Genomic DNA, 23,940 nt, shown 5'->3' with positions numbered 1-23,940 from the left:
AGGTTGTGTTCTTGGGGTCCTGGGATCAAGCCCTGAGTTGGGCTCCACGCTCCAGGGGGAGTCGCTTGAGGATTTTTGTTCCTCCACTCCCTCTGCCCCTCCCCTTGCTCACTCTCTGTCAAATAAATAAGTAAATCTAAAACAACAACAACAACAAAAAACCCTTCTTTTATTTTCTTTTTTTTTAAGATTTTATTTATTTATTCATGAGAGACATAGAGAGAGAGAGGCAGAGACAGTGGCAGAGGGAGAAGCAGGCTCCATGCAGGGAGCCCGACGCGGGACTCGATCCCGAGTCTCCAGGATCAGGCCCTGGGCTGAAGTCAGCGCTAAACTGTTGAGCCACCCGGGATGCCCCCTTTCTTTTTCTTTTAAAGATAATTTATTTATTTGACAGCAAGCACAAGCAGTGAGAGGCAGAGAGGGAGAGGGAGAAGCATGTCCCCACTGATCAGGGAACCTGATATAGGGCTCAACCCCAGGATCCCAGGATCATGCTCAACTGACTGAGCCACCCAGGTGCCCCTAAAAAACCCTTCTAAATAAATAAAAATCCATATGAAGATGGAAGCTCTTCTTTATAGAATGTCAGCTAGTAAGTCTGATTTCATGTGGCTTATGAACTCAGTTTCAAATATATTTGGTTTTGAAGAGGATTTTGTACACTATAGTGTTTTCCTTTAAGTTCATGTTCATTTTTATTATATCCTTTCATGCCAGCTCTCACCTGCATTTAAATAAAGCAGCAACATCCTTAGAATGGATACAACATGGCTTGAAAGCTAGCCAGTGGTGAGATAATATAACACAATTTATCAGGGAACACTAAATTTTCTTTGAAGTCAGTCTCTATCTGATTTCTTCAATGCTTCGTGTTTGCTTCTCTGTTAGGGACCAACTCTTGGTTCTTTACAGAGTCTTGGCACTCACAGTGTCAGTTGCATTGGTAGAAACAAGGTACCCAGGGAATAGCTTTTCTAAAGCTGGGCAAACATTGGGTGAATGAATTCTAATTACAGAAGCAGTGCTGGTAGCTTGTGTGCACCCTCAAGTGCATTACTACTGGGGAGCTGGCTTAAGCCCATATGATTGCTGGGTACCTGTCCAGGGAGGGAGGGTCCTGCTGCATTGGTCACTCCTTAGGTGTAGATTGCCTGGGTCAAAACTCATACTTGCTTACTAAAGGGTTCTATATCCAATTCCAATGTGTTTGTCAGAGAGGGGAGGTTCCCCACACCACTAAGCAGTTCTAGGTCACCAGCTGGGGAATCCTAGAATTCAACTCAATTCTGACACTGTCTACATTAAGACATCATCAGAACTCAAAGGTTAAGATCTCTATCATATAAGACTTCCACCAACTACTTCAGATGCCAGTCATATGTCCAAGTTATCATCTGTTCTTGTGACCAACTGGCTATATATTGGAGGTTCTAATGACTCCCTCCTTGGGTTCAATTAATTTGCTAGAGTAGCTCACAGAACTCACAGAAACATTTTACTTACTGGAGTAAGTAAGCAAAATGGAGTACTTACTTACTTACTAAGTAAGTACTGGAGTACAGTACTTACTGGAGTACCAGTTTATTATCAAAAGATGCAACTCAGGAACAACAGATGGAAGAGAAGCATAAGGCTTCTAAAGTATAGACCTCCATCCTTGGGTGTTCCAAAAATCACCTTTTTGACCCATCAAGGGTGCCTGAATAGCTCAGTAGGTTAAGTGCTCAGCTCAGCTCATGATCCCAGGGCTCTGGGAACAAGCCCCACATCTGACTCCCTGGGAGCCTGCTTCTCCCTTTCCCTTCCCCTCTGCTTGTGGTCTCTCTCTCTCTCTCTCTGTCAAATAAATAAAGAAAATCTTAAAAAAAAAACCATCAAAAGACTCTTTGATTGTTCTCATCACAAGAAATTTCATTTGTTTTAGGAGCTTTGTGCCAGGAACAAGAGGAAGACCAAATATATATTTCTTATTATAAATCACAATATTACACCTCCTCTCCATCATCATCGCTGTCATAAGCAGGTAGGCTTCTGAGTGTAAAGTGCTCCTCAGTAGTGTCAGGCCAAGGCATTTCCTTAATGACTTCAAAGCCTAATGATAAACTGCAAATGTATTTGTATCTTTATAACATTGTATCTACATATTATTTAATACAGTGATGGAAAACAGTAAAAATTAGTTGAACATAACAATGGAGAAAGCATATGAACAGGCAGTTAATCAAAGAAAAATATATTACTATTAAACATACAAATTTAATCAAGTTAGTGAGAAGAAAGATCTAAAAAAAAAAAAAGTGTATTTTAAAATGAATTCTTTTGGGGTACCTGCATGGCTCAGTTGGTTAAGCGTCCAACTCTTGATTTCAGCTCAGGTCATGATCTCAGGGGTATGAGATCAAACCTGGTGTTGGGCTCCATGCCTTGCACGGAGCCTGCTTGGGATTCTCTCTCCCTCCCCACCCCCACTTGTGTACTCAAATGTCTATGTGCTCTCTCTAAAAATAATAAAAGTACAATGAATTCTTTTAAATTAAGTAGAGAACATTTTGTTTTTTTTTAAAGATTTATTTATTTATTTATTCATGATAGACACAGAGATTGAGAGAGAGAGAGTCAGAGACACAGGAGGAGGGAGAAGCAGGCTCCATGCCGGGAGCCCGATGTGGGACTCCATCCCGGGACTCCAGGATCGCGCCCTGGGCCAAAGGCAGGCGCTAAACCACTGAGCCACCCAGGGATCCCAAGTAGAGAACATTTTAAAAGATAAATATCAGGGTAGGCATGGAAGTAGAAAACAGCCATGCTCATGAGGGCAGTTTAGTAATATATCAAAGACTACAGATTCAACTTTTAGAAGTTATCTTAAGGAAATAGTCGAGTAAATGCACACAAATATGTGGGAATGTTTGTTCGCCACAGGATGTTTATAATCTTAGAAGTAATACATTACCAGGGAAGTAGTTAAATTGGGGGGTTCCATATGTATGTTATTAATCTAGACAGAACATACTAGGTAGAGATTGATTAAAGATGAATGATATATAAGTACATATTATTTCCAGATTAAATTAGAATGTGCAAATCACCTAGATTTGTATGACCTTTAGTATATTGTTCTCAGGGAAAATTTACTTCCTAGACATCCACAATAAAAGACAAAAATAATCTATTTGATATGCTCTACAGAATCTATTCAAGTAACCAGCATTTAAATACACTTCACATTTTCTTAAGTATTAGGAGCAACACACTTAAAATTACATCATGAACATTTAATTTATTACATACCCTTAATATTTTAATGGATGCATCATATTCTTTCATATTGGATGGCTTTGTTCATTATATTCCTAAATACTTTTTTCCCTCGGGAGGGAGATGGTCTCACTCTTTCTAATAAAGGAAAAGTTATGAGGTACCTTTTGATATTGATCATAATCCCTGAAAAGAAAACATGACTATCTCCTGCTTGAGTTTTTTGGGTTCTGAATTTTATCCTGGCCTGCATTTCATTTCTCAAATACAGATGCCAATTTCAAAGAGCAAAGTTCTGTATATATATAATTAGGTATGGATGGTAAGATGCCAAAGAGAAGATAGAAAATTTTTTAGTTTGGGACTGGGGATTTCAGGTTGGTGGTGCTCAGTTTCAGCAATTGATTTCTAAGCTAATATAGCATATTGTCCCTTTACAGCTATATAATTCATCCTCTCTTCTTTGGAGATTCATTGGAGAGGGGTGACGACTGGCCATTCTTCATATTCAATCAGAAATATTGTTACCACTCCATATCCCATTTCTCTGTCTCTCATGAGTACATAAATAAAAACTTTTTAAAAAGAGTCTCTTAAGATTTGTCTCCCTTTCTTATTTTGTCATTTTATTTTTCTCTCCCTTCCCCTATGATCCTCTGTTTTGTTTCTTAAATTCCATATGTTTCTCATTTGAGTGAGATCATATGATAATTGTCTTTCTCTGATTGACTTATTTCACTCAGCATAATACCCTCTAGTTCCATCCACATCATTGCAAATGGCAGTTTCACTTTTGTGTGTGTGGCTGAGTAGTATTGTAAGAAAAGAATTTTTTTTTACAGATTCTATTTATTTATTCATGAGAGACACACAGAGAGAGAGAGAGAGAGAGAGAGAGAGAGAGGCAGAGACACAGACAGAGGGAGAATCAGGCTCCATGCAGGGAGCCCAGTGCGAGACTCAATCCCGGGTCTCCAGGATCACCACTGAGCCACCAGGACTGCCTGAAAAGTATTTATTTATTTATTTATTTATTTATTTATTTATTTATTTATTTATTTAAAGTTTTTTTTTTTAATGTTATAATCTACATGAGGGAAGAGGGCTGAGAACAGCCCTTTGTCATTTATCTCCTATTGGTTTGTATTCATTCTTAAACATTTAATGTATATGAAAGATCTATCCTATGTGCAAAGGTGTTTTTTATTACTTTCGAAACATTGGCCTTGTGTTTATTCTTTTTCTATAAACTGACAAAAATAATGATTATGTACATAACTCATAACATTCAATACAATTTTGTACAGCTATATGATCAACTGAACACTTCTGTCTTCACCGCATTTTTTTTTTCAATTCCCTAGGAACAAAGGGGCATAGGATTCTAAGACTTACTGTGTCAGAGAAGTGCATATTTTTTCAAGTTAAAAAATTAATAAACCATAAAGTTCCTAAGTATTTTATATGTAAATCAATCTTCCCATTGATATAGGTTAAGAGAAGGTGTTTGGTTATAGCTTCTATGTAGTGCAGCAATTCCCAAAAAGCACAAAGTTGCCGCCCAGAAGAGGCTGTAGAGGAGATACCAAGGGATGTGACAATAAAAGGGACATTTACATTCGGAGATTAAAGGACATGTTCATTCCAAGTGTTGAAAATATTTCTGTCAATGTCAAACCTCGTTAGACATCGAAGTGTCCACATCAGTCTGAAACCTAATACATCTTTATGTATGGCAAGAAATTTATTTTTTAAAATATTTTATTTATTTACCTATTCATAGAGACCCAGAGAGAGGCAGAGACACATGGGACTCAATCCCGGGTCTCCAGGATCACACCCCCGGCTGCAGGCGGCGCTAAACCTCTGCGCCACCAGAGCTGCCCTATGGCAAGAAATTTAGAAACAGCTTAAGGCTTACCCATGCAAGATATAAAAAAGCCATATAAATTTGATGACTGTATTGAGGTGTGTGGCTTTCAATAAATGCTTCAAAATGCTCAGAAAGTCTTCATAGGGGAATAAACCTTATAAATGGAGAGTATGGAAGAATGAAGCCAAACAAATATTGTAATATAGTAATTATTTCCATTAAAAGTCAAATCTTTACAATCTCCAAAGCAAGTCAATAAGAGAAAAGCTGTATGTTAGAAATGTAGTAAATGTATTGAGTGCAACTCAATTCTTCACAGAGAGAAATCTGACAACCATTAGTATAATAAGGATTTCAGGCTAAGCTCTCATCACTTAGTCACCAAAGAGTTGACAAATGCATAACTATTTAGAAACAGCCAAGTGACTTTAATATTTTATATTTATGTAGTATCTTCACACTGGAATGAACTTAGCAGTGTGAAACTGGAGTAACATTTTATTATTAGGACAGAACTAGAAGCTTCCTTGTTTGGTCATCAAGTGATGCCGCCAGTACATAGTTGATTAGCAGTAATGGTAACAGGCATTCTTGCCTTAGTCATGATCTCAAAGGGAAAGATTTCAACATTTCATCATTTAAGTATAATGTTTGCTTAAGGTTCTTAGATATCCTTTCTCAGAAGTTCCCTTCTTTTACTATCTTTTTGAGAGGCTTGATGCTGAGTGGATCTTTAATCAAAGGCTTTTTTTTTTTTTTTCATTTTTGAGATGGTCTTGTGATTTTCTAATATTAAATCAAATTTGCATTTCTAGAGTAAATATCCCAAATGGTCATGATCCAGCTGCCTAAAAATTGCTGAATTCATTTGCTATTAATCTGGATAAGGATTTTGCATCCATCTTCATGAATGAAGCCTGCCTATAATTTTCTTATATAACCTTTCCTAAAATTTTCTTTCCTTACGCTGTCCTTGGGAAATTCTGAAACTGAGGTGATTGTATTTTCATAAAAGAAGCCATTGTTAAAAATAAATTTAAAAAGCCATTGTTTCTGCTTTCCTATTCTCTAGGAAAACTTATGTAAAATGTAATTATTATTTTTAATCTGAACATTTGGTCAAAATTTCTAGTGAAATCATAAGGGACTAAAGTTATTTTCTGTGGGAAGAGGTTTGCTATAGTCATTCCAAGGCACATTTGGTCTCTTGGTTCACAGACCATTCAATGTAACACATGATGAGTATCTCCTTGAAACTGAGGAAAAAGCCCACCTTCTACATTTCCTAGTGAGTTCAGGAATGATAATCTCTTCCCCAATTCCAATTGGTCTTACGTATAATTCTTGTATGCAAAATTCAGTTGTGTATGTCCTTTGTGGATCAGATTATAAATGAATCACAATTACAGATAGCCTGAAAAAGTAGGAAATACTCATTGGAAGAAAATAAAAGAGGCAAATTGATCAAAAGCAATATTAAAAAGTGTATCCCAATCCCTGGGTGGCGCAGTGGTTTAGCGCCTGCCTTTGGCCTAGGGCGCGATCCTGGAGACCCGGGATCGAGTCCCACGTCGGGCTCCCGGTGCATGGAGCCTGCTTCTCCCTCTGCCTGTGTCTCTGCCTCTCTCTCTCTCTCTGTGTGACTATCATAAATAAATTTAAAAAAATAAAAATAAATAAATAAATAAATAAAAATAAAAAGTGTATCCCAGGAGAAGCAGGCAAAGCTGAGTCATAGAATTGTACGCCTGGACCATAAGACTATACGTGTGAGTACAAACATAAGGTATAAGAGGGCTCTAGTGCCAAGGTAGAACTTGGGTAAAGGTTGGGTAAGCTCGAATTAAAAGTCACATGAAAAAGTTCCAGGAAGAAAGTTAACTATTTTTTATATTGCCAAATATATGTAACAAGAAGTTCACCATTTTAAAATGTACCTACCATTCACTGGGATTTAGTACATTCACAATGCTGTGCTTTCAACACTATTATCTAGTTCCAGAACATTCCATCACCACTCAACCATGCCTCCCAACAAAGAAAAAAAAAAAAACAGTTACCCATTACATAGTCACTTCCCATCCCTACTTCCCACTGGCAACCAGTAATGTGTCTTCTGCCTCAATGGATTTCTTTTGATAGTGTCCTGTTAGTCCCATAGACTTTCTACACTCTTTTTCATTCTTTTTTCTTTTCACTCCTCTGACTGAATAATTTCAAATGAAGTGTCTTTGAGTTTCCTGATGCTTTCCTCTTATTGGTCTCATCTGCTGTTGAAGCTCTCTATTGAATTCTTGAGTTCAGTCATTGTATACTTCATCTTCAGGATTTCTGTGTGTGTGTTTTATAGTTTCTATTTCTTTGTTGATTTTCTCATTTTGTTAATGCATTGTTTTCCAAATTTAGTTTACTTGTCTATCTGTGTATTCTTGTAGTTCACTGAACCTCTTTAATAGGATTATTCTGAATTCTTTCTCAGACAGTTTGTAAACCTACACTTCTTTACGGTCAGCTACTAGAATTTTATTAGATTCGTTTAGTCATTCCAGGTTTACCTGATTCTTCATGACCCTTGTAATGGTGGTAACTGTGCATTTGAGTAAATGGTTGCTCTTCCAGATGACGGCTTTGCTTCAACAAGGAAAGATCTTTACCAGTTTGCTCAGTTTGGGGTACTAGATTGGTCAGCTGGTAGTGTCCATGGGCAGGTGGGCTTACTATCAAAGTTTCTAGATGGGCGAGGCCATTGCCCATGCTCTGAGATCAGGGGATAACTGATGCCTGGGCTTTGCATTTAAGTGGGGCTACTTGTGGGATCCCTGGTTGGGTGGGGGATGCATGCTGTGTTCTATGGTCAGATGGGGCCATTATCTGGGTTCTGCAATCATCCCTAGTCACATGAGATAGCAAGCTGTGTTCTCTGACAGGGCGGTGCCCCTGGTTGGATTCCATAATTGGACAGGTCAGCAGGCTGTACTCTATAATTGATTTTTGTTTGGGTGGGGCACCAGGCTCTGGTTCTTACTAATGGCTGGAGTTCATGTTCAGGTCCAGCCATAGGCAAGACTTTGTGGTTGCACACGGCCTCAGGCTATGCTCTGTGATCAGGTAGGGCTGTACATTGTACCTCAAAATGGGTAGGTCCATAGGCTGGACTAGGTGATTGGATATACCATTAGCTGTGCTCCACTGCTGAGAGAGGTTACTGTCATGCCCTCTCATTGGGCAGGGGACTCCTGCTCTACCCTATATTTGGGTGGCCTAGAAACTGTGCTCCATAATCAGATCAGCCATTGAAGGCTCCATGTCTGGGTGGGGCCACAGTGTATGCTCTGTGATTGGGTAGGGTCACTGGCTGAACTTCCTGCCTGGGCAAAATCAAAGAATATTTTCAGCAATCAAGCAGGGCCATCAGCCAGGCTCCACTGCTAGGTGGAGTTGTAGGCTGGGGTCGGCAGTTGAGGGGCACCACAGACTGGTCTTCGAAGCCACTCAGGGTCACTGTTCAGGGTCCTTCATTATGCATGGCCAGGGGTTATGCTCAAGAATTGAGCAGGCTGGGATCCCTGGGTGGCGCCCCGGTTTAGCGCCTGCCTTTGGCCCAGGGTGTGATCCTGGAGACCCGGGATCGAATCCCCATGTTGGGCTCCTGGTGCATGGAGCCTGCTTCTCCTTCTCCCTGTGTCTCTGCCTCTCTCTCTCTCTCTGTGTGTGTGATTATCATAAATAAATAAAAATTAAAAAAAAAGAGTAAGTCACATTAAAAAAAAAAAAAAAAGAATTGAGCAGGCTACTGGCTTGGCTTCCTGCTCAGGTAGGCTATAGGATGTGCTCTGCATCTTCTGGGCATCAGTGGCCATATTTCCCAGAACGACAGGACTGTTGGGTGGGACTGAAAACTTGCTACCCTGTCCAGGTAGGCAGATCATATGGAACTGCCAACTGAGCTCACTGGCTAGACAGGACCTCAAGCTCAGGCTTGCAGATGGGCAAAGCCACTGGCTGGGACCTCTACTTGGTCACTGCTGTAAAGAGGAATGTAAACTGCCAAGATCTAAGTGCTGGTTGCTGAAATCCTCACTTCTCTTCTATCTGATCCTCAGTGGTAGAGCTCCAAAGATTTCTTCCAACGATCCCCATGATGTGAGAACTGAATGAGTCATCCAGGAAGTGTCCCACAATGCTGGGGAAATTACATGTTCACTTGGGTTTTCTTCTTCCACTGAAGAAATTGTAGGCTCAGAGGGGCCCTCTCAGTGTGATGTTGTCCTGTCCTGGGGAATGGGGCAATGCAGTCATAGTGAAGCTGTTCCTCTTACCCTTCTAATGTGGTTCTTCTTGGTGTCTGTAGAGTATGGATGTGCTTCAGTTTCATCCCTAGATTCTGATATTTTCCATGGCATCTTGTCTGTGCATAGTACCTAGCTAGTCTTGATGAGGGGGACTGAAATTGGGAATGATCTATGCTGCCATTTTGATGATGACTTCAGTCTCTAAAGTGTTCAGTTTCCAATAAAAAAAATTGTAACATATGCAGAGAAACCAGAAAGTGTAACACATACATAGGAAAATGTAATAGAAAATGTCACCATAGGAGTTTAGATGCCATATTTAACAGACAAAAAACTTCAAAGTAGTCATTATAAATATATTCAAGTAACTAAGCAAAACCATACTGAAGGAAGTAAGAGAAGTTATGATGAAATGTTATATTGGAATAGATAATATAAATGAAGAGAAAGAAATAAGAAAACCTAATGGAAATTATGGAGTTGAAAAGGAATACCAACCAAAATTTAAAATGCACTAGAGGGTCTCAATACTATATTTGAAGAATTGGCAAACTTGAAGATAGATTGATAGAGATCAAGTAATCCAAAGAACAAAGAAAGGAACGAAGAAAAATAAACAGTGCCTCAGAGAAATATGGAGGAATATGCACCAAAAGTGCATAATGAGGACAGAAAAGGGAAGCAGAGAAAGAAATGAACTGAAAAAATTCAAAGAAATAATTTCAGAAAACTTTCTAAATACAACGAAAGGCATGAATTTATACACCTAAGAAGCTTAATGACCTACAAGAAAGATAATCTCAAAAAGAGAAATATCATAATAAAAATACTGAAAGTTAAGCAAAGAAAAAATATCAAAAGCAAACCAATTTGTGATGTATAAGAAAACACCAATTAATTTTTAATTTTTAATTTTATTAAAAAAATTTTTTTCTTCCAAGTTTTTTTTTTCTTCCGAGTTTTTATTTAGATTCAAGTTACCTGACATATAGTGTAGTATTGGTTTTAGGAGTAGAATGTAGTGATTCATCACTTACATATAATTTTTTGAGGAACCACCATACTGTTTTCAGAGTGGCTGCACTAACTTGAATACCCATCAATAGTGTAAGAGGGTTCCCCTTTCTCTGCATCCTTGCCAATATCTGTTGTTTCCTGAGTTATTACAGCTGACTTATTAATAGAAAAAAATGGAAGCCAGAGGCAGTAGAATGATGTATTCAAACTGCTGAAAGAAAAAGAGTCAAGGAAGAATCCTATATCCCTCAAAATTATTTTTCAAATAAAGGTGAGGGCAGCCCTGGTGGCTCAGAGGTTTAGCACCGTCTTCAGCCCAGGGCCTGATCCTGGAGACCTGGGATGGAGTCCCACGTCGGGCTCCCTGCATGGAGCCTGCTTCTCCCTCTGCCTGTGTCTCTGCCTCTCTCTCTCTCTCTCTCTCTCTCTCTCTCTCTCTCTCTCTCTTTCTATCTGTCTCTCATGAATAAGTAAATAAAATCTTAAAAAAAAATAAGGGTGAAAAACAAAAACTGAAAGATTTATTTGCTAGCAGATATAATAAGTACAATAGGAAGTTTTTCAGGCTGAAAGCAAGTGATTCCATACAGTAAATTCAAACCCACATTAAAAAAAAAGAACTCAATGAATTATGTAATTATGTAATTATAAATGTATATAAATGTATATTTCTTTTCTGCTTTTCTCTTTTTTCAATTAAAAATAATTGAATAAAACAATATATACACAAAAATATTTGAGGACTGATATAATATAGAAATATAAAATATTTATTAGTAACAGCATAAAGAAAGTGAATGGGAGCAAAACTGTATTGGGTTAAGGAAATGACACTGGATGATGATATATTGAATCCACAGGAATAAAAGACAACCATACATGGTCAATAAGAAGGTTAATGTTGTAAGGTCTATAAAAATATACTTGTCTTCTTTTCTTGTCTTTCTTTTCTTTTTAAGCTTCTATTTTAGCTTTTTGAATAGATATAACATTATATACAGTAATAGCTAAAATAATGCATTGTTGACTTTGTAGCATACGTAGTTATAATATATAAATATAGCAAGCAAAAATGCAGAGCAGGTGGAGAAGGAATAGAACTATAAAAGAATAATATGGGGATCCCTGGGTGGCTCAGCGGTTTAGCACCTGCCTTTGGCCCAGAGTGTGATCCTGGAGTATCAGGATCAAGTCCCACATCAGGCTTTCTGCATGGAGCCTGCTTCTCCCTCTGCCTGTGGCTCTGCCTCTCTCTGTGTGTCTCTCATGATTAAATAAATAAAAACTTAAAAAAAAAAACGGTATGAAGGTTCCTCAAAAAGTTAAAAATAGAATTACCCTATGAATGAGCAATTGCACTACTAGGTATTTATCCAAAGGATACAAAAATACAGATTTGAAGAGATACATGCACCCAATGTTTATGGCAACATCATCTACAATAGCCAAATTATGAGAGGAGTGCAAATGTCCCTTGATTGATGAATAGATAAAGAATATGTAGTACCATATATATGGGGATCCCTGGGTATGGGTAAATTGGTGTATATATATATATATATATATATATATATATATATATATAGTACTACATATTCTTTATCTGTCTATACACACACACACACACACACACACACAATGGAATGTTATTCAGCCACAAGAATGAAATTTGCTAGAGACTATTATGCTAAGCAAAATAAGTCAGAGAAAGACAAATACCATATAATTTTATTCATATGTGTAATTTAAGAAATATAACAGATGGGGAATCCCTGGGTGGCGCAGCGGTTTGGCGCCTGCCTTTGGCCCAGGGCGCGATCCTGGAGACCCGGGATCGAGTCCCACGTCGGGCTCCCGGTGCATGGAGCCTGCTTCTCCCTCTGCCTGTGTCTCTGCCTCTCTCTCTCTCTCTTTCTCTGTGTGACTATCACAAATAAATAAAAAATTAAAAAAAAAAGAAAAGAAATATAACAGATGGGTAGCTCAGCTCGAGGTGTGATCCTGGAGACCTGGGATTGAGACCCACCTCAGGCTCCCTGCATGGAGCCTGCTTCTCCCTCTGCCTGTGTCTCTGCCTCTCTCTCTCTTTCTGTCTGTCATGAATAAATAAATAAAATCTTAAAAAAAAAAAAAAGAAATGTAACAGATAAACATGGGGAAAAGAAAGAGACAAACCATAAAACAGACATTGAGGGTTGCTGGAGGGGAGGTTGGTGGGGGGATGGGTTAAAGGGATGATGGGGATTAAGGAGGGCACTTATAATGAGAACTGGGTGTTGTATGTAAGTGATGAATCACTAAATCCTACACCTGATACTAATATTACAATGTATGTTAACTAACTGGGATTTAAATAAAAACTTGGAAGAAAAAAAAGAAACAGTTATGCACCTAACAATAGAGTAACAAAATAAATGACCTGGAAATTGGGAAAAATTAAAAGAGAAATAGACTATTCAACAATTACAGTTGGAGAGTACAGTACCCCATTTTTAATAATATATAGAAAAACTAGGTAGAAGATAAGCACGAAATGGAGGATTTGCCCAACACTATAAATCAACTAGGCCTAACAGACGTCTATAGAATACACCATTCAACAGTTCTGAAATAGATATTCTCTCCAAGTACACATTGAACATTGTCCTGGATAGACCATATGCTAGGTTATAAAACAAGCCTCAAACTTTTAAAAGGATTAACTCATGCACATTATGTTCTCTGACTAAAATAGAATGAAATTAAAAACCAGTAAGATAGGCAGACCCGGTGGCGCAGCGGTTTAGCGCCGCCTGCAGCCCAGGGCGTGATCCTGGAGACCCTGGAGTCCCACGTCAGGTTCTTTGCATGGTGCCTGCTTCTCCCTCTGCCTATGTCTCTGCCTCTCTCTCTCTCTCTTTCTTTGTCTATGAATAAACTTTTTAAAATCTTAAAAAAAAACAGTAAGATAAGGAAATTTGGGAAATTTGGGAAATTCACAAATATGTGAAAGTCAAAAATGCACTCCTAAATAATCAGTGGGTTCGATTTCAAAATATTACAAAGCTATGTTAACCAAAACAGTTTGGTAATGGCATAAAAACAGTTACATAAATCAATGGAATAAACTGAAGAGTCTATAAATAAATCCACATATATATGGTCAATTCAATTAACTTACAACAAAGGAGCAAAGAATATTCAATGGAGGAAAAGACAGTCTCTTCCATAAATTTGTGTTGTAAAAACTGGATAGTCACACTGAAAAGAATGAAAATGAACAATTATATTACACCATACACAAATACTAACTCCAAATGGATTAAAAACTTGAATGTAAGCAGGAAACCATGAAATTGCTAGAAGGAAACATGGGTGCTAAGCTCCTTAACATCAGTCTTAATGATGATTTTTTGCATCCGACTCCAAAACAAAAGCAACAGCAGCAAAAATAAACTAATGGGACTGCATCAAACTAGAAAGCTCCAACAGCAAAGAAGTCATCAAAAAGGGAAAAAAAAAACAGGCAACCTACTAAATGGGAGAAAATATGTGCAAGTCATATATCAGATAAGGGGTTAATATCCAAAATATATAAAGAACTCATATAACTCTAGCAAAAAAACAAAACAATCTGATTAAAACCCAGGCAGAAGAGCTGAATAGACATTTTTTTCAAAGAAGACATACAGATGGCCAATAAGTATGTGAAAAGATGCTCAACATCATTAATCATCAGGGAAATACAAGTCAAAACCACAATATCACCTCATACCAATTAGAATGTCTATTATCAGAAAGACAAGAAATTTAACAAGAGTTGGCAAGACTGTGGAGAAATCGTAACCCTTGGGTACTGTTGTTGAAAGGTAAATTGGTATAGCCACCATGGAAAATAGTATGGAGTTTCCTCAATAAATTAAAAATTGAACATATGATCCAGCATTTCAACTTCTGGCTATTTATCTGAAGAGCATGAAAACACTAACTGGAAAAGATATATGCACCCCCAAGTTCATTGCAGCATGGTTCAGAACAATATTGTTAGAGGGCAATCATTTCCCAAATTGATCTACACATTCAGTGCAATCCCTATGAAAATCTCATCTGGCTTCCTTGGTAAATTGAAAAGCTGATATGAAAATTTATATTGGAATACAAGAGACTTAGAATAGCTAAAATAATCTTGAAAAAGAACAAAGATGGAGGACTCACATTTCCTAAATCCAAAACTTAGTACGAAGAATGCTTACAACTCAATAGTAGAAAGACATATAACCCAGTTTCAAAATGGGCAAAGTATCTGAAATGACATTTCTGCAAATAAGGCATATAAATGGCCATTAAGCACATGAAAAAATGCTCATCACTAGTCACCAGTAAAATGCAAGTCAAAACTGTAAGATACTACTTCATACCCATTAGGGTGATTAATATAAAAGAAATTTAATAACAAGTGGTCCAAAGGAATTATGAAGAAATCATAATCCTCAGGGCACTTGGGTGGCTCAGTGGTTGAGCATCTGCCTTTGGCTCAGGTTGTGATCACGGGGTCCTGGGATTGAGTCCCTCATTGGGCTTCCCACAGGGAGCCTACTTCACCCTCTGCCTGTGTCTCTGCCTCTCTCTGTGTGTCTCTGATGAATAAATAGATAAAAAATCCTTAAAAAAATGAAATCAATCTTCATTTATGGCTGGTGAAAATATAAAATAGTGCAGCACTTTAGAAAACAGTCTGGAAGTTCCCCAAACTGTTAAGGGTATATGACCATATAACCCAGTAATTTCACTCTTAGATATATATTCCCAAGAGAAAGAGAAGTATATGTACACAGAAACATTTCAAGAATGTTTTAGCATGGGACGCCTGGGTGGCTCAGCGGTTAAGTGCTGGCCTTCGGCTCAGGGCGTGATCCTGGAGTTCCAGGATCGAGTCCCACATCAGGCTTCCTGCATGGAGCCTGCTTCTCCCTTTGCCTGTGTCTCTGCCTCTCTCTCTCTCTCTCTCTGTCTCTCATAAATAAATAAATAAATAAATAAATAAATAAATAAATAAATAAAATCTTAAAAAAAATAGAATTTTCATAGCAGCATTAATAGTTGTAGCCAAAAACTGGAAACCTAGATGTCGAGCAACAAATGCATGGATAAATTAAATGTAGTATATCCACACAACAGGGTGCTATTCAGCCAGAAAAAGAATGAAGTACCGACACATGCTACAAAAGAGATGACCCTTGAAAACATGTTCTGTGAAGGAAGCTAGACAAAAAAGACAATATATTATATAATTACATTTATATTAAATGTATAAACCTAAATTTTTTTTATTATTTATTTATGATAGTCATACAGAGAGAGAAAGAGAGAGTCAGAGACACAGGCAGAGGGAGAAGCAGGCTCCATGCACCAGGAGCCCGACGTGGGATTCGATCCCGGGTCTCCAGGATCGTGTCCTGGGCCAAAGGCAGGCGCCAAACCGCTGCGCCACCCAGGGATCCCTAAATGTATAAATCTATACAAATCTGTAAAGACAGAAAGGAGGGGCATCTGCGTAGCTCAGTGGTTGAGCATCTGCCTTTGGCTCATGGTATGATCCTGGGATTCTGGGATCAAATCCTCCATCAGGCTCCCCAAAAGGAGCCTGCTTCTCCCTCTGCCTATGTCTCTGTCTTTTTCTCTGTGTCTCTCATGAATAAATAAATAAAATCTTTTTAAAAAAAAGACAGGAGATAAGTGTTTGCCTAGTGTTGGAAGGTATGGAGGGAAACAACTCCATGTAGTAAAAGAACTCTGAAGTCTCAAAAAAAAGAAAAGTAGATGAATGAATTTTTATGTTTATTTATTTATTTTTAAAGATTTTATTTATTTATTCATGAGAGAGAATGGGGCTGATAGGGACTCAATCCTGGGACTCCAGGATCATACGGTGAGCTGAAGGCAGATGCTCAGCCTCTGAGCCATGCAGGCGTCCCTGACATGCTTATACTATGGAATACAGTAGTACTCCCTTATCTATGGGGGATACTTCCAAGACCCTTCCCGGTGGATACCAGAAACTGCAGATACTACCAAACCTTATGTATACTATTTTTTTCTATACATGCATATGTATGATAAAATCTAATGTGTACATTAGGCACAGTTAGAGACTAACAATAACATCTAAATAATAAGCTAGAACAATCAGAACACTATGCTGTAATAAAAGTTATGTAAATGTGTTCTCTTACAAAATATTTTATTAAGCTGTACTCACCCTTCTTCTCATGATGTGAAATGATCAAATATATACATGAGGAGATGAAGTGAGGTGACTGATATAGGCATTATGGGCAGTGTCAGGCTACCACTGACCTTCTGACGATACATCGGGAAGATGATAATCTGCTACTGGACTACAGTTGAGCACAGGTAATTGAAACCATGGAAAGCTAAACTGTGGATAAGAGGGGACTACTTTATTATAGAATAGTCAAAATGAATGGATTGTACTGAGCAATAATATGGATGAAATCTTGGCAATCTAATGTTAAAGGGGAAAAAAATACATCCCCTAAGGTTTTTTTTAAAATTTTTATTTATTTATGATAGTCACACAGAGAGAGAGAGAGAGAGAGAGGCAGAGACATAGGCAGAGGGAGAAGCAGGCTCCATGCACCGGGAGCCCGCCGTGGGATTCGATCCCGGGTCTCCAGGATCGCGCCCTGGGCCAAAGGCAGGTGCCAAAACGCTGCACCACCCAGGGATCCCCAACTGATATATAACTTACACTTATAACTTGAGCATCTTTTTTTATTCATTTGTCAACCTTGAATTCTTTTTTTTAAACTCCTTTTTTATTTTATTTTATTTTATTTTATTTTATTTTATTTTTTGAATTCCTTTTTTAAAACAATATTTTATTTATTTATTTGAGAGAGAGAGAGTGACCAAGAAAGAGAGAGCATGAGCAAGTGGAGGGGTAGAGGGAGAGGAAGAAGCAGACTCTGGTGAGCAGGGAGCCCAATAACATAGGGCTCAATCTCAGGACTCCAGGATCATGACCTGAGCCGAAGGCAGACGCTTAACAGACTGAGCCATCCAGGTGCCCCAACAGCAGTCTCTTATAAAGTTAAATATATACTCAGTGAATAACTCAGATGTGACTCTTCTAAATATTTACCCAAAAGAATTCAATACCTGCTTAAACAAAAATTTGTAGTTGAATGTGCATAGTAGCTTTATTCACACTGCCCAAAAAACTAGAAACTACCAATGTCTAATTGGTGAACAGATTAAACAAATTAGAGTATATCCATACAATGCAATATTAGGAAAAAAAGAGTAAGCTTCTAATACACAAAGAATTATGTAATTATGTAATAATGTAAGAAGATTTACATAAAAGATTACATACTATATAATTCCTTCTATATGAAATTCTAGTAAAGGTGAAACTATTGTGGACGGAAAGTAGGTCAGTGGCTACCAAGGACTGACAGAGAGGATTGACTACAAAATGGCATGAAGGAACTATTGGAAGTGTTGGAAACGTTCTATATCATGATTGTGGTAACAATTACATGATTGTATACATTTATCAAAATTCATTAAATCATATACCTGAAATTTGTGAATTTTATTGGATGTAAATTTTACCTCTAATGCTGGTTAACAAAGATTCTAGAAAAGTAGTGGCGGTAGCAACACAAATTTTGAATCATAAAATAGAGCAATCAGACAGCAAAACCAAAACCCTGTTAACAACACATAAGCAAAACTAGATGAGACAATTTTATGGGCTGAAAATTTTTATGTTGAAACCCTCACCCCCAGTACCTCAGAATGTCACAATATATGAAGATATGGCCTTTAAAGAGGTGATTAAATTAGAACAAGGGTGGCATCTAATCCAAACTGACTGGTATCCTCATAAGAAGAAGAAATTCCAATTTACTGTGACAAACTAAGGATGTGCTGGCATGGAGGAAAAGCCATGTGAGGATATAGTGAGATGGTGGCCATCTGCAAGACAAGGAGGGAAGGCCTCAGGAAAAGACAGGTTGACATCTTGATCTTGGGCTAATAGACTCCAGAACTGTGAGAAAACAAATTTCTGTTGCTTAGGGCATCAAGTCTGTGGTAGTTTGTTATGACACTCCCAGCAAACTAATACAGATAAACCCCCAAACATAAGCAAGTGAGGGAAAAACAAAGCAAAACAAAACAATGCATTACCTGTTTGGTGACTCTGTGACTGAAAAACAGATCAAAATAAATTGCCCAGAATCTATCACAGAGAGACAAAGGAATAGAAAACAATATAGGAATTATGGGGGAAAAAGTAAAAGAACATTGACTATGTAAAACAGTAATGTCCTTCTGGTTTAAAAAAAGATAATAAAAATATAAGAGAACAATAATTTACATTGGGAGGTGGATGGATAAATGTAGCTAAAGTACCCCAAATACTTTCTAGTGGTACTGGGATGAGTAAAGATATGAACTGTTTTGGAACTTAATAGGTTTTAGTATGCACAGTTTTTCTGAGGTAACCTTTAGAAAAGCTTAAAAATATGGAATTTCTAAGCTAGTAGAGGGAAAAAACAAAATGGTAATTTTCAAAAATCCTGAATAAAACAAGGAAGAAACGAATACAGAACTGGCAAGATAACCTGAAAAGCACAAATTAAGATTGTTTATTTATTTATTTAAAGATTTTATTTATTTATTCATGAGAGTCACAGAATGAGAGAGAGAGAGAGAGAGAGAGAGAGAGAGAGAGAGAGAGAGAGAGAAAAGGGGCAGAGACACAGACAGAGGGAGAAGCAGGCTCCATGCACGGAGCCCGACGGGGGACTGGATCCCAGGTCTCCAGGATCACACCCCAGACCGAAGGTGGCGCTAAACCGCTGAGCCACCAGGGCTGCCCAAGATGGTATATTTAAAGCCAAATATATTAGTAATTACACAGACTACAAATGGACCTAGTACTCTATTTAAAAGACAAAGAGATTGTCAGGTTGGATTAAAAAATTATATTGTGTTTTTAAAACACAGCTATAACTTACGGATACAAAAAGGTTGAAATTGAAGATGGTAAAACTACATCATGTTGACAATAAACAAGAATGTTCATTGTAATTGTACTATTAGCACACAACGGAAACTTTAAGACAACATGGATTATTAGAGGTGCCTTGTTTGAGGCTCTTATAATTACCTTGTCTGAAGTAGTTAATTTTTTTCATGTTCTTCTCCCCTTGTATTGAAACCATAAACTATAAAAAAAATTTCAGCATACTCTGAAAGGACAATTATAAAGTCAAACCTAAGTATCAAGAACATTACCAAATTTTGACACTTTGATTAAGAATAATGTAGAGGATAAATGAAGGAATACATTCATCAGTAGACAGAACAGCGATTCCAATAAAATGTAAAGTGAGACTATAACTTCGCTATTTGGAGTTTCTCATGACCATGCAAACAGATCAAAGGCTGGGATGATAATAAGGGAGAAATAGATTAGTGTTTGCTGGGCTGGATTGATCCTGGCTCTTGTGGGATGTGAAATTTCCAAATGAAACATGGATAGAACTCAAAGATTTCCTTGAGTCTTATCCCTATCGTTTCCAGTTGTAAAAACAAACAAGAAACAGACAAAAAACCCCAAACAAAAAAACCTGAAAGAAAGCAAACCAACAAAGATTCTGATCTTTTATGAAGAAGGTTTGGGTAACTTTACCCATAAAAACTTCCCGGTTTGGTAATTAAAAGGGAATGTGTCACAACTATTATTGACAGAAAGGAAGACTGGAACATCTACCTAATTTATATATAGTTATATATTATTATTACATTTCTTTTTCCCATTTTATGTAGGTTGTCACAACTTAGACAAAAAGTCATAGAATGTCCACACAGGATTCTGACAGACAGAGTAGGTATAAACATCACCCAACCCAATTTTGGTTGAATGAGAAACAGTTCATGAATAAATGAGAAACTTTTTTTTTTTTTAAATGAGAAACTTTTTAGATGAGGTTTTAATTTTCAATTATGGGAAGAATGATGTATATTGGTGGGATGCCATCTTGTGAATATCGGTCACTCATTTGGCTATGCAGCATTTATGTGCTTCTGCTATTACGGTTAATACCCATCTTTAAGAAGCTGAGGTTGATTCTCATTAAACTGAAAATGCATCTGTCTTTTCAGCAGCTAAGGTACAAGAATGGAACCTGGGCTTTGGCACTCAAACGCACCCATATCAGAACAGCAAGGTGACGATACAAAGTAACAAGGATGGGAAATTCCACCTGGGCAATGGGTAACCCCATGTACACAGGTGGCAGTAGCAGAAACATCTAGAGTCTACCACCCATGTTGTTAGTAGTGTAAACTGGGGATTCGGTCCAGTAGTGGCAGCAGCAGCAGTAGAGACCTCACAAGTTCTGTGTCATCACATGCAGCCTTGTTTTGGGCTCTGCACCTTTGTTCCTTAGCATACTAAGATTTTCTATGAACAGCTCAATATTCTTTGAATTTCTTATCTACTCAAATTTTAAAAAGATAGAACATTGACTGTAACCAATATGTTTCCATTAAAATGGGAAATAAAACAAAGATGGCTATAGTAGAAATTACTGTGGGTGATAATCATAACTTCCTGATTTCTGGACTAATTGAGAAATAGACTATTATTGTTGGTGATACCTTATTGAAAAAGGCAGCTTCAATCTGGAGTTAAAATGTGTAACTTAATACTTCATTTAAACTCTAGATATTGGGAGACATAACAAGTAGAGGAATGGGCCTGCAGAGTAGGTATAGAGAATCATAGCCTGCCCCAAGGAACATGAGAAATTCAGTCACATAAAGGGAGGTGATTTATGTATTTTAACACATTTCACCAAAGAAATAAATCATTTCTCTTACAACACACAAATAAGAGATGAAAACAGAAAACAGAAATTATCCTGAAAATCCAACCCTTCAGTCTGTTAAAATGCAGGAATTATGGTTTAAAAAAAAAAAAAAAAGTCTTGCCACTGTTCTCATGTCTACAATATTAAAAAAAAGTGAAATAGGTATAAATACTGTGAGATAGATATAACTTTATCCACAGATTATAAAGATCAAAAGAGTCTATCATTTTATAATCAATACCCTAATAAAAGATACTAAGTTTTCAAATATTACTAGCATATCTTAAGTATTATGAAGCACTATGTCATACAGATATCAGAAAGATGAAAAGTTGTCAAAAACATTTGAAACATGTGTATTAATATTCACTGAAGTTCAATTCAATGTGAATTCATTTTAAAATAATATTTAAATTGAATAAAATTCAAAATATAATCCCAGAGGCACCTGGGTAGCTCAGTTGGGTAGATGTCTGCCTTAGGCTTGGCTCGTGATCCCAGGGTCCTGGATGGAGCCCCACACCACGATCCCAGCTCAGCAGGGAGTCTGCCTCTCCCTCTCCACCTCCCTCTCTCCCTCTCCTCATGTTCTCTCTCACACTTTCTCTCTCTCCCTCAAATGGATGGACAGAATCTTAAAAAAAAAAAAAAAGCAATCCCAAATAATTTTTCATTGGAACTGAGTAAAATAATTAATTTTAATAAAGAAGCATTTGTCTTTATTTTCAAGTAAAAATTATGTTAAGAATATACAAATCTCGGGCAGCCTGGGTGGCTCAGTAGTTTAGCGCTGCCTTCAGCCCAGGGCATGATCCTGGAGACCCGGGATCGAGTCCCACCTCAGGCTCCCTGCAGGGAGCCTGCTTCTCCCTCTGCCTGTGTCTCTGCCTCTCTCTCTCTCTCCTGTGTTTCTCATGAATAAATAAATAAAATCTTTAAAAAAAAAAGAATATACATATCTCTATTTCCAAGTAATAAGTTACTAAAAAAAGTTTAAGTCACAGATTGCTGGAAAACAGAGTACAGAAATAGATCTGAGAAATGAGCATTTAATATATAATAAAAGTATTTTAATCTAGTAGGAGAAAGAGGAATAGTTCAATAGTTGTTTCTGGCATAATTGGGTTTATTTCTGAATGGAAATAGCGCTGACATCCTATATTACACCATATATAATGATGAATTCCAGGTGTATTGTTAAAATCTGTGTGGGTGTATACACACCCACATATATGAAAAACTGCACTCTATTCCTTTATCCTCTTCCCTCTGAAAGTTTCTATAAGCAATACCATCCTAAGAAACAGAAAATATTGGAAACTAATTTTATAGAAATGAAATAAATAGACAAGAATATAAAATAAGAATGTTTATTGAAGCACTACTTTTAAATGGAAGAGAGGAAATAGTCTGAAATATCACAGTGGAGGATTAGTTGATTAGGTATTGATATAAGCACACTTGGGTATGAAATATGATGTAACCATTTAAAAAACTAAATCATCATTTACTGACTAGGGAAATTCAAAATGTAGTTGAATTTTAAAAACACATTACAAAGGGTATCATCGATTTTTTAGATAAATACTAAAAGTGTTAATATTTAAGCATAAAGAACCATTTGGAGGATATACGTAAGGTTCAAACATTACTCAGAAGGAAATGGACAGGCTAAAAGCGTGAGGAATAACGAAAGACAGATTTTTTGTTTATTGGTATTGCTTCATTGCTTCGGATGCAAATGCATTACCTCTAATTTTTGATGAGGAACTCAATGACTTAAAACTGGATCATAAAAGAATATAAAATTTTATTTAGCAGTCCTCATTTTGATAGTAATGGAAAATATGTGAAATACCTGTTTTTACTAATACCTGTTTTTACTAATTTTCCCATTTGCAGACATTTTGCTCACTTCCACTTTTTTAAAAAAATATTTTATAGACAGAAAGCACCCATGTGAAAGTAGGGGGTGGAGGAAGGGCAAAGGGAGAGAGAGAATCCCAAGTAGATTCTGTGCTGATTTTGGAGCCGGCTGCAGGGCTTGATCTCACAACCCTGAGATCATAACCTGAGCTGAAATCAAGAGTTAGACGCTCATCTGCCTGAGCCATCATGCACCTGACTCCACTTTTAAAAAATTGATCATAAAATACTTCACAGGCATACGCCTGTAACAAATAACTCAATGTTTTTTTTTTTTTTTAACCCTCTAACATAGGATCTAAGAAAAAGGAAGTGGGGAGTGGGGGTTGGAGGAATGGAAGGACAGACCCGTAAATATGGATATAGGAGATTTTCCTTCCAAGACTGGTATCCATCCAATGCAGGAATTTGGTTGCTAAGCATGAAAACTGAGGCATAGAAAAGATCTATTTCAAAACTAATCTAACCTAAACAAAGCTAAGATGTGGGACCTTTTCTTAACTTCAGAATGCTTAATCTAGGAGTTATGACAGAGTTGAGTAGTTGCAAACTACTAAAATATAGTATGGTTCACAGGGCTAAAATATTTACTACCTGGCCCTTAATGGGAAGTCTGTTAACCTTTCATCTAGAACACAATACATAATGCCAGGAACATATTTGCTGCTAGTTCAAAACT

The 23,940-nt window shown here is 37.3% G+C and overlaps 1 protein-coding gene and 1 long non-coding RNA gene across 3 annotated transcripts in view; one reads left to right on the top strand and one right to left on the bottom strand.

Moving 5' to 3' along the window:
• Nucleotides 1-23,940, bottom strand: part of LOC112928495 (uncharacterized) — a 125,034-nt gene that overhangs the window by 69,713 nt on the left and 31,381 nt on the right. The window lies entirely within an intron of this gene.
• On the top strand, nucleotides 1,928-3,849 carry LOC140598685 (uncharacterized). The gene is made up of 2 exons (XR_012001278.1): nucleotides 1,928-2,026; nucleotides 3,702-3,849. It is a non-coding gene; the product is annotated as an uncharacterized lncRNA (long non-coding RNA).

The sequence above is a fragment of the Vulpes vulpes genome, chromosome 1, assembly GCF_048418805.1.
Source record: "Vulpes vulpes isolate BD-2025 chromosome 1, VulVul3, whole genome shotgun sequence".
Lineage (NCBI taxonomy): Eukaryota > Metazoa > Chordata > Mammalia > Carnivora > Canidae > Vulpes > Vulpes vulpes.
This window is presented reverse-complemented; position numbering and strand designations above follow the sequence as displayed.